General features: G+C 37.7%; 1 protein-coding gene across 1 annotated transcript in view; it reads left to right on the top strand.

Annotated features, from left to right (window-relative positions):
- Positions 1-441: 441 nt before the first annotated feature.
- The window catches only part of tnn (tenascin N), a 72687-nt gene continuing 62467 nt past the window's right edge, over positions 442-10661 (top strand). The window contains exon 1 of the mRNA XM_022208265.2: positions 442-597. The gene's annotated coding sequence lies outside the window, so the exon portion shown is untranslated. The remainder of the gene's footprint in view (positions 598-10661) is intronic.

Here is a 10661-nt window from a genome sequence, read left to right as displayed (position 1 = left end):
GTTATCTGTTCTCAAACAAGAGTACATGCCCGGTGTGTTATTTGTCACTGTCACTCCCTTTGTAACCAAGTAGCTCTGTTTTTCATTTGAGGCCCAAAAGGCCTTGGCCTGTCTGTCAGAGGCTATCTAAACCTTGTTTTTACTGTCAGCTGAAAGCAGATATCTCACATAAAGGTGATTTTTCATTCAGAAAAGACAAAAAATATCACAAATACAGCAATAAGGCAGGGTGAAACAGCTCCCTGTTAATCTTCTTTCTTTTTGAAATCTAGCCAAAGTCGGATTACTTATTAACAAAGAGGTCACAACATCCACACCATCCAGTCTATTTCACAATGATTCATGCTGGTAAATGAGCATCTGCCACAGGTGTTGGAACTTCACCTGCTCCAACTTGCCCCTCATTTAATTCTCACCTTTTCTCTCTTCTCTAAGGTTAAAAAAAGAAACTGCCGGTGTGGGCCTGGGTTATGTCAGGTGGTGGACTGAAGGTCAAGTCTCCACACGACAGGATGACCTGACCTTGAAGACTGGTATCCACGTCAGCCCAGGAAACTCTGGAGCAACTGCATACGCCAGCTCATCTGTCAGATTGAGGTTTGACTTCCCTTGTCCGTTCCGATTAACTCATTTGCTAATATGAGTTATTTGAATTAGGGCTCATTAATCATCATTCTGATGGCAGGTTCATCTTGTTTTGTGAACTGAGTACTTTTTATTTTTTAACTGTAGTTTAAACCAAAACAACAAATATATTCACACTTTTCCTCCTTCTTTTCCAAATAGTAATCAAAAGCAGATGTGTCAGAAGAAAACTGACTTTATACTGGTGTGAGCTCAAAACCACAGCAGTTGTTACGCGTTTTCAAATCACCATTACCAACACAGTAGTCGCATTAAGCTAATCTTCAAAAACAATCTGAAAGCTGGACAGATCGACTGCTCACAGCAGTTCAGTGACATTAGCAGGCAATCATGATAAAAACCAGCATATTTTGCCATTCTGTGTGGTTGACAAAGAACATAAAATACAACTGTGGTGTGCATTAAAGACAACTGCAGACAGCACAACAGCTTATAATTTCAGAACATGTGCTGTTATGCGTTGGTGTGTGTGTCCACAAGTTTGTTCGTGTGAGCACAAAGTGGTCGGCATCAAAGCAATCCGAACACACAACAAGAGCTCTGAAAGGAACACATTCAAGCAAGCTTCATATGGCATTAATTTGTTTTTCCCTCAAATGACTTTGGCTTTATCTACACTGCATCCTCTAATCTGATCTGCTTTCCACCAAAGTCACACAATTTGGACTGGTAGAAAATAAAAAACAGCCTGCGAGACATTTGACAGCTGTAAACATGCAGAATGCGACGCTGAAGCCAGCGCTGACCTCGCTTCCTCTGATAGGATCCAGCCATTGCCATATTTATGTAAACAATGCAAACACATTTTGCTGCTATTTTTGCCTCTTAAGGTGGGAGAGGAAAAACATCTTTTTGCCACAGCGATGGAAAATTGTCAGCTTTCAGTTGGCTGTTTTATCTAGTCTAATAACCCCCAGACAAGCCAGACATTTCAGGCCGTCTTTAAACATATTTCATGTGTTAGATATCTGCGGGTGCTATTTGGATCAGTCTGTCAGTTCCCATTTCACACACGGGCCTTCATAGTAGCTCTGCTTCAGATCAAATCAGCTCTCTCAATCAACAGTTTCCAGATCCACGAGGAAACACGCTCTACCGTTAGCCTGTGCTTGATTAAATACACCATATGGTTCAAAGAGCAGAGCTAATGTGTTTTTTGTGTATTTACTTAAAAAATAAATGAGGGCTCAGGTTTATGTTACTGGAAATGGTTGTTTAAGCACAGATACACATGCAGTAGTTATGAATGTCTGATGGGGTTCAAATGTATTTACACTAATGCGGCCGGCAGCCTTAGACAATCTTAAGTGGCGGTTTCATCTGACATACTCACTCTAAATGTTTTCATCACTGGTGCTAACCCTTATTTAGTACATTACAGAGTCACATTTTAAAGTTTAGTAACCTTAAGGGAATAATTTGACATGTTCTGAAATGTGTGTGTTTGCAATCTTGCTCAAAGTTTCATGAGAGTCATTACCACTCTCTTACCAAAATATGAGGCCAGGAGATGGAAACAGCTGAGACTTCCTGGAGTCTCTGCAGTTTGTCTGATTTTTGGTTTTGGTATGAATTAATCAAATTAGATAAAATGCTTTAATTAGCTTCAGGGGAGGTGCTGGTAGGTGGATAAAAAAAAAGCAACTATGGACAGAGCCTGAAAGATCCAGGCTAACTGTCAGAATTTTCACTAAACTAAGCTCTCTGTCTTCTGGCTCAAGTGACTAATTCAATAGACAGATATGAAAGTCTTCTAATCTAAGCTAGAAGCAATGTGTATTTCTCAACATGTTGAACTATTCCTGTCTTTTATATATATATATGTCAGGGTAGAGACTGCGATTTGGTAGAGTTGGAGTTTCTACCAGTAGAGACTGCGATTGGAGTCTCTACCAGTAGAAACTCCAATCCTACCAGTTGAGATGGAACTTAAAAATCTGACCCTTGCCCTGACCCCTGACCCTAACCTTAACTGACCCTGACCTTTAAATCTGACCCCTGCCCTGACCCCTGACCCTAACCTTGAAAGTCTAACCTTAGCCCTGACAAATCTCTACTGGCAGGATTGGAGTTTCTACTGGTAGAGATTGCGATCGCAGTCTGTACTTGTAGAGACTCCAATCGCAATCTCTACTGGTAGAAACTCCAATTCTACTGGTAGAGGTTGCGATCGCAATCTCTACTGGTAGAAACTCCAACTCTACCAAATCGCAGTCTCTACCCTGACATATATATATATATATATATATATATATATATATATATATATATATACACACATATATGAGTTTTAAAACTCATTAGCCTGTGACCGGTATAAAGGCTGCAATATATTTTCAAGGAGCTCTGCACTTATGCCAATATATAATGTAAATGTGGATATTCACATGAATGGTATTCATATAGATGAATGATGATTAAAACAATCGTGATTACAAAAAAGGGTTATGCTGTCATTAGCTGAGTTAATGACTTCACCATACTCTGTTTTATGTCATGGGTAATTATAGCAGAACATTAGGCGGCTTAAATGCCTTCTGTAAACTGTAAGTTCTCACATATTGTTGTTGTAACAAGAAACACATGGATAGCACCAGGGCCACAATTTATCTTGGCTGGGAGGAAAAACAGCACAAAGCTGCACCAAGCATTCACTCAAGTATTTCAGTAGCCCTGTTATCAGCACTTAATCAAGTGCATGATTGCAAATTTAAAAAAAAAAAATCTAAATCTAATGATCTAGCTAAACCTTTTTAGTTGCAAGCATTGTTTTGATGGAGAGAAAACTGCAACAGAATGTTGGTGATTGCACTAACTTATTATTGTGATTTATGTAGACATTTCTGCCTTAATTAATCTAAAACCAAATTCAAGTCATTGTAAATTAATGGAATTGTTTTGCTAACTTAATTTTTCCCCACTTTAAATTCAGGATTTCAAACTCGGGTTTATGCTACAAGTTACTAAGTGATTGGCAATTTAAAATACCATTGATTGTCAAGGGAAGACTAATTCCCCTCTACAGAGTTCATTGGTTGAATATAATTTAAGTTGTCATAGCTCAAAAAGACTGATGCAAACTGTTGTGTAGCTTGTTTTTAGGCCAAAACATCTGTTTTGGAGTGTAGAGAAATGGACAATAAATTGCTTCCTCCAGGAGCAAGAGCTAGACTGAAGGTATGACAGCAAAGCACAGCACTTCATTGGTTCTATAAGGAATACAGAATATTAAGTGAGTCTGACATCACTGTGTTGAATTTGTTTAATTAGTGTTCTCATCTCACCTCAGTGGCTCCCTGATAAAAGGCATGTGAATAAAAGACAGGAATTCACTGGAACATTTCATCCTTTTACAAAATGAAAGGACTAAGACACTATTAGAGTTTAGAAAAGCTCTGCTTTTTTGTCTGGAGGTTATACAGTTATAATGAAGCTTTTCATTTTTATTTTAACTACTGATGTTGCTCTTCTCATAGTTTGATAGGAACAACTGTAGCATTTTGAGGAATATTAATAGGATTTTTTTTTTAGCTTGAATGATGAAATGAGGGCTGCACCGTGGCTTGGTGGTAAACACTTTCCCCTTGCAGCTAGAAGAACCCTGGTTTGCTTCCCGGCTTTCCTGGGATCTTTCTGCGTGGAGTTTGCATGTTCTCCCTGTGCATGTGTGGGTTGCCTTCAGTTACTCCAGCTTCCTCCCATAGACATGTTCAGGTTCATTGGTGATTCTGAATTGTCCGTAGGTGTGAATATAAGTGTGATTGTTTGTATATGTAGCCCTGTTATAGACTGATGACCTGTCCAGGGTGTCTTCTGTCTTTGCTCTAAGTCAGCTGGGATAGGCTCCAGTCCCCGTGACACTAATGAGGATTAAGCAGTATAGATGATGGACGGATGGATGGTGGATGAACTGAGTTATTTTGTCCTCCATCAGCCATAAAAAAGTTTTTTTTTTTAAAAAACAACTCCGCACTGATGGGCAGCTGGCAATCAAATGTTAAATTGTCAGTATTATGTAATAATTTTACTGTATGATGGGACAGCTATGAAAAGGCAATTCTATTTGCATTCTCTACTACAGTGTCTTTTTAAATATTCTGATAAATATACTGCTCTTAACAATAACCAAACTACAGCATTTGCACTGTGAAGACACTCTTTTATCATGTTTAACTCAGTCTTAAAAGAGAATATTGACGAAAATATTGTCCATAACTCTCCAGCACCTCTCCTCAAATAAATGGTACTTCATTTCATCTGATATAAAACCTGGCAAAGCTCCCTGGGCACAAAGTCACACAACACTGCATGCAAACGTACTTTGTTTTTCATGTCCATGTGACAGCATGGCATGTGTTTGCATTCTTTGCTTCAGTGAGTGGGGCCAGCGGTTTTTAGGGCAAAGCCTGACTTCAAAACAGGATGATTGTAATGTTAGTCACATAATAGTAATTAGCATAAAATACTGTTTTGTTGCAAATGCATTGCCTATTGTATACAAATAACAGAGAGAAAAAGCGGAACTGCCTTCCTCAGAAAATGTTACTACAGACAAATTATTTCCACAGCAGTTAAATTTCTCGTCAGCTGAACTGAAATCCGGAATGTGATAAACAAACAGGAGACAAAAAACGTTGGAAGAGCTTTCAAGAAAACGTCTTCATTATGCATCATAGTGGGACAAATCTTATCTGCAATTTAAATGAAGGTGACAAAGAGGAAGAAAAAACAAGAGGAGGATTGTCACCCTACAACAAAACATTTCTGTCTTAACTATGCCTATCATTTAAGAATGGTTAATCACTTTGTTCTTGAAGCCCATGTTTCCTCTTGTTTTAAGAAAAAATAAATAAAAAGCACAAGCCATGACCATTCAGGTCCTGGCATTACTAAAAAGTAACTTTGATGTCAAAGCCAAGGTTTTTCACTGTCACTAATAGAACACTAAACTAGGACTTTTATTATAATAGAGTCTTGTTGCTGTGGTAATTTCCAGACATTAATTTTAAATTGGTGACAAATTAAGGGAGGGAGTATTGTTTTTAACCACAAGTTTAATTTTAGAAAGTTTTCATCCCTGCAGATCCTTTCATCCAACATGTAATAGCAATTTTACACATGCACTAAGTTGATACAAAATAAAACGCGCACAAAAAATAAGGGTAAGGTATGTAAAAATGTTAGATTTCAGCAATTGTTTGTTAAACACAGGTCACATCAGTAGGGTTTCATCTGTGCAACTGTGTGGTCCTTTAAGCATGTCACCGTTTGCATTTTTATGTTGTCAAAGAATAAATAATTTCACTCACTAGCTTTAAATGTGAAGTCAACTCCCAGCCTGACAGAAACAGAACAGGTATTTATAAAAAAAACCCTCCTCTCATAACAGCCCAGAGTTAGCCTTTTTCCCAGAGACCAGAGAATGGAAACTGAGTGCAGACATGCATCACATTAAAGGAAACATAATATAAAATTCACCCTGCTGTGAAGAGTTGTTACATCTGCTGCTAGTGTGGGGTACGTTTCCCGGCATGGGATGAAACCAACATGCACAATAGGAAACAGTCACATTTTCATGAAAGTATAGTGACATGCATGAAGTATTTTCTCATTGTCCCATGAAGCGCTATAAATGTCATCACCTCCCACACAGCATGTCCCCGCAACAAAGTGCACGAATGGAATTTAATGTGCAGATTAACACTGAGGGTATTCTTCACGTTCACTGGAGCTGAAGAGCTGTCTTGTTTTCTTAGCAATAATCAACAAATTTGTAAAGTTAAAATGTGAGAGGAGAAGGGAGTGAATTGGTAGATCACATGAGAACTGAAGAGATGGTATGTTTTAACATAAATAAGACTTCATGGAAACATTCTTGCTTATTGCATACTACTGGAGAGGGCCGATTGGTTGAGTGGTTTGATCTTATACCATATGGGCACATATGCCTTGAGCAGCATAACCCTAGTTCAACTCCTTATTTACTGTGTTTTAGTCCCATGCTCTCTCTCCCACAATTCATCTCTACTGTGCATTGAATATAAAGGTGAGAAAATCTTTAAAAAATAATAATTGCACACAACAAAGCAACAGCAGATTGTTTATTGTAAAACTGCAGGAAGCTATAATTGTGATTAGAAGGCTGGAGGAAGGGAAGGCAGGAAGAGTGTTTTCATAATGAAGGATAACAGTTAATATTTTTAACCAAACAGCAAAGAATTCTATACAAAGACTGGTCTTTTGATGTTCTGAATGCAACCGAAATTAGTAAAAGCACTTGTGGGAGGGTTGTCCCCAGAAACAGAACCCAAACACTTGCTGACATTTGAGACAAAACTGTTGACAAAGTGTTGACAGGTTTGCTATTTGGGTGATTCGTCTAGTGTGTGTGTGTGTGTGTGTGTGTGTGTGTGTGTGCCCATGTTTTTGCTATATTGTGGGGACCAAATGTCCCCACAACTGTAGGAAAACCGAAAACTATGTCACTTGTGGGGACCTCATTTTGGTCCCCACAAATTTAAACAGTGTTTTCTTGGCCATGTTGTTGTTACTGAAAAAAGTAAAAGTGCAAAAACGTTTCTTTAGGGTTAGCCATTGTTTTGGTTAGGGTTAGGGTTAGGTTGAGGTTAGGGTTAGGGTAAGGGTTAGGGGTTAGATATGAATGGGAGTCAATGGTATGTCCCCACAATGATATCAAGACACACACACGTGTGTGTGTGTGTGTGTGTGTATATATATATATATATATATATATATATCTGTTTGTGGCATTTGTGGTATTAAGGAATTCCTTGGTGCTGATTCGGAATAGTTTCACCTTGTGAAAACATTCCAAACTGATCTCCGACAAACAACGGTTCACATTGTTACACACAAACATACACTGAAAGTCATGCAAGGAAACAAACACTGGTAAAAAGATACTGTGCCTATAAAAAGTAATCACAGTCGCTCCAATTTCAGCCACTACAGCTCCATGAGAAAAGGTCAATATAATTAGACTTTTTTTGACAAGAATTTAAAAAAAAAAGACTCTTCCATGTCAAAATGTAAACAGATTTCCACAAAATAATGTTGATTAATTAAAATATAATATGCAAAACAAAGTGATTGCATAAACATTCATCTTCTTTGAAGTGACTAACCTAAAACATCCTCAGTGCAGCCAATGGTGCAAATAGTCACGCAATTAAGGAAGATCATCCAAGTGCAGGTGACAGTAGTATGAAGACATCTGTATCTGGAAGGTCCAGTCACTGGTACATGAGTACTCCTGGCTATAACTACACCATAAAGACAAAAGAACACTCCAAGCAAGTCCATGGAAAGGTTATTGAAAAGCACAAGTTAGAGAACAGATGCAAGGAAATTTCCAAATCATCAAATATGCCTTGAAGCTAATCTTCCATGACCATACTATCCCCAAAAACTGAGTAACTATGTAAAAAGAAGATGGATGAGGGAAGTCCTAGTAACACCTCTGACTCCTACGAAGGAGCTTTACTGGCTGATATGGGAGAGACTTAGCATATGACAAGTGTTCTCCATTAATAACCAGTCAAAGTTTAAAGAGAGAATGCCAATAACAGCAACAACAGCAATAATAAAAGTTAAACCTCATATTAAATGCTCACTAGTGTTCACCAGGAGGCATGTGCAAGTCTCTGAAATTAACTGCAAAAATGTATTTTGGTCTAATGAGATCAAAACTGAGCTTTTTGCCATCTTTGGCAGACACCAAATACTGCAAAGCATCAAAAATACACCATCCCTACCACGAGGCATGGCGGTGGCAGCATCATGATGGATGTGGAGATGCCTCCAGGCTGCAGGCCCTGGAAGAATCATAAAGGTAGAGGGTAAAATGAATGCAGTAAAATGAATGCAGTAAAAGAACTGTAATATAGGAGAAGATTTGTTTTTCAGCAAAACAATGACCCGAAGCATACAATCAGCTTTGACTGTGTGCTTTGGGTCATTGTTTTGCTGAAATGGTTTAAAGGCAATAAGATGAATGTTCTGGAGTAGCCAAGTTGGAGCCCAGACCCCAATCCAATTGAGAATTTGTGGTTGGACTTGAAAAAGTCCCCATGTAACCTGACAAAGCTTGAGCAATTTTGCAAACAGGAATGCGGTAAATTTGCCAGAAGCGTTGGGATTGTTGAGACCTATCAACACAGATTCAGCATTATAATTGCAGCCAAAATCGCATCTGCTAGTACTGAATAATTTTAATATTGGTGCCAGATTCCTCAAATTAAAAGGAAAATCCTATGTTACCTAACATTACTATTTGCTTTGACCTTTTTTGCTCACAGGTTAGAACGATGTGGAAATAGAAATGCTTAGAGAGAATTTAGAAATGATAACTAACTGTAAGACAGATCTGAAACCAGTAAACCTGGAATGGGTGAGTTATTGTGTTTTCATGTTGCCTGCTGTCAGTGCTCATATATAGTGACTGAAACACGGCCCATTGAGATTTCATCACCAGCTGTCACTTATTGCTTTACAACTATACTTTTGACAAACTCACCATACACACATTAAATACAATAGCTGTGTTCTAAATTTGTCTGTATTTCCATGTAAAATGATTGCTAAGAGAAAACGTTAGAAGAAATAGAAAATCCTGATCTTACTAACATCTTGCAGTCAACTGTTTTGCGATGTCCGGTCAATTTCAGGTGCAGAGGGAGTCTTCTTCCTGAAGAGGGCATGGACAGCAACGAATCAACTTCATTTAAAGTTATAGATACTGAAACAATCAGTTTAGAACAGGGCTAAAACCAAAGGTCTTTTTTTTTGTTGCAATATTTTGAGCTGAAATTTTGAAAGACACATGCTGGAGACATGTAAAGCTTTCATTAGTTGAGTGAAAAGGAATATAATATGAGATCTTCAAATGCAATTCAAACATTTAGTGGTAGATTTGTAAAATTGAAATGGTCAGAAACAATGTTTTTGTCACAGGTGACATCAGAGCGGTCTTGTTTTCCTTCCATAAAACTCTGATTCCAGTGATTTTACCCTCCACTTTGAGAAAGTTAATTAATGTAACTTTAGATGTCTATCTACAGATGCCTCTTTCTAAGGACAAGGACTAAAGAGCTTTGTACTATTTAAAAAGAATCTTTCAACCTGATTAAAAAGAAATTCAAGGCAACTTAATTAATTATGGAATTCTTTATTCTCAAGACACAGTGTAATTGAAAGTGTCCCAGTTTCACATTTTCTCTGATAGAGCAAATTTGTGGGACGGGCAGGAGGCTCTGTTGTTGCACCGAGTCTGAGGCGAACATTGCATGGACTGATGTTCCACTGTTACATCTTATCTTCTGGAATAAACTCTCTGCAGTGACTGTGTCATTGTCAAGCATCCAGAGGGTCATTTATATCTGTCCCTACTTTAGGGAGGAGTATGCTATTGATACCGCAGACACTGGTGCTGAAGGACAGAAATGATTCATTTAGAGTTATTCTGTGTTTAAGAGCCACCAATTTAATCCTTGATTCCTTCCTTCCTTCCTTCCTTTTGATTCCTTTTGGTATGCTGTTCATAAAAACATATAATCCATTCATGGTGTTTTATCATCATCTCCGCCCCGCCAGTAAATATGTAGAAGTATGACCAAACCATAAAGCACCAACTTATTATTTAATATTTCATATTAAAAGGCAAAGTGCCACAGACTTCTTTTGTTATGAAACAGAGTAGATGAGTGGCTTTATATATATATATATATATATATATATATATATATATATATACACACGTGGACAAAATTGTTGGTACCCCTCAGTTAAAGAAGGAAAAACCCACAATTCTCACTGAAATCACTTGAAACTCACAAAAGTAACAATAAATAAAAATTTATTGAAAATTAAATAATCAAAAACAGCCATCACTTTTGAATTGTTGATTAACATAATTATTTAAAAAAACAAACTAATGAAACAGGCCTGGACAAAAATGATGGTACCTCTATAAAAGATTGAAAACTATTTGATCAGAG

This window comes from Acanthochromis polyacanthus, chromosome 9 (assembly GCF_021347895.1).
Source record: "Acanthochromis polyacanthus isolate Apoly-LR-REF ecotype Palm Island chromosome 9, KAUST_Apoly_ChrSc, whole genome shotgun sequence".
Lineage (NCBI taxonomy): Eukaryota > Metazoa > Chordata > Actinopteri > Pomacentridae > Acanthochromis > Acanthochromis polyacanthus.
This window is presented reverse-complemented; position numbering and strand designations above follow the sequence as displayed.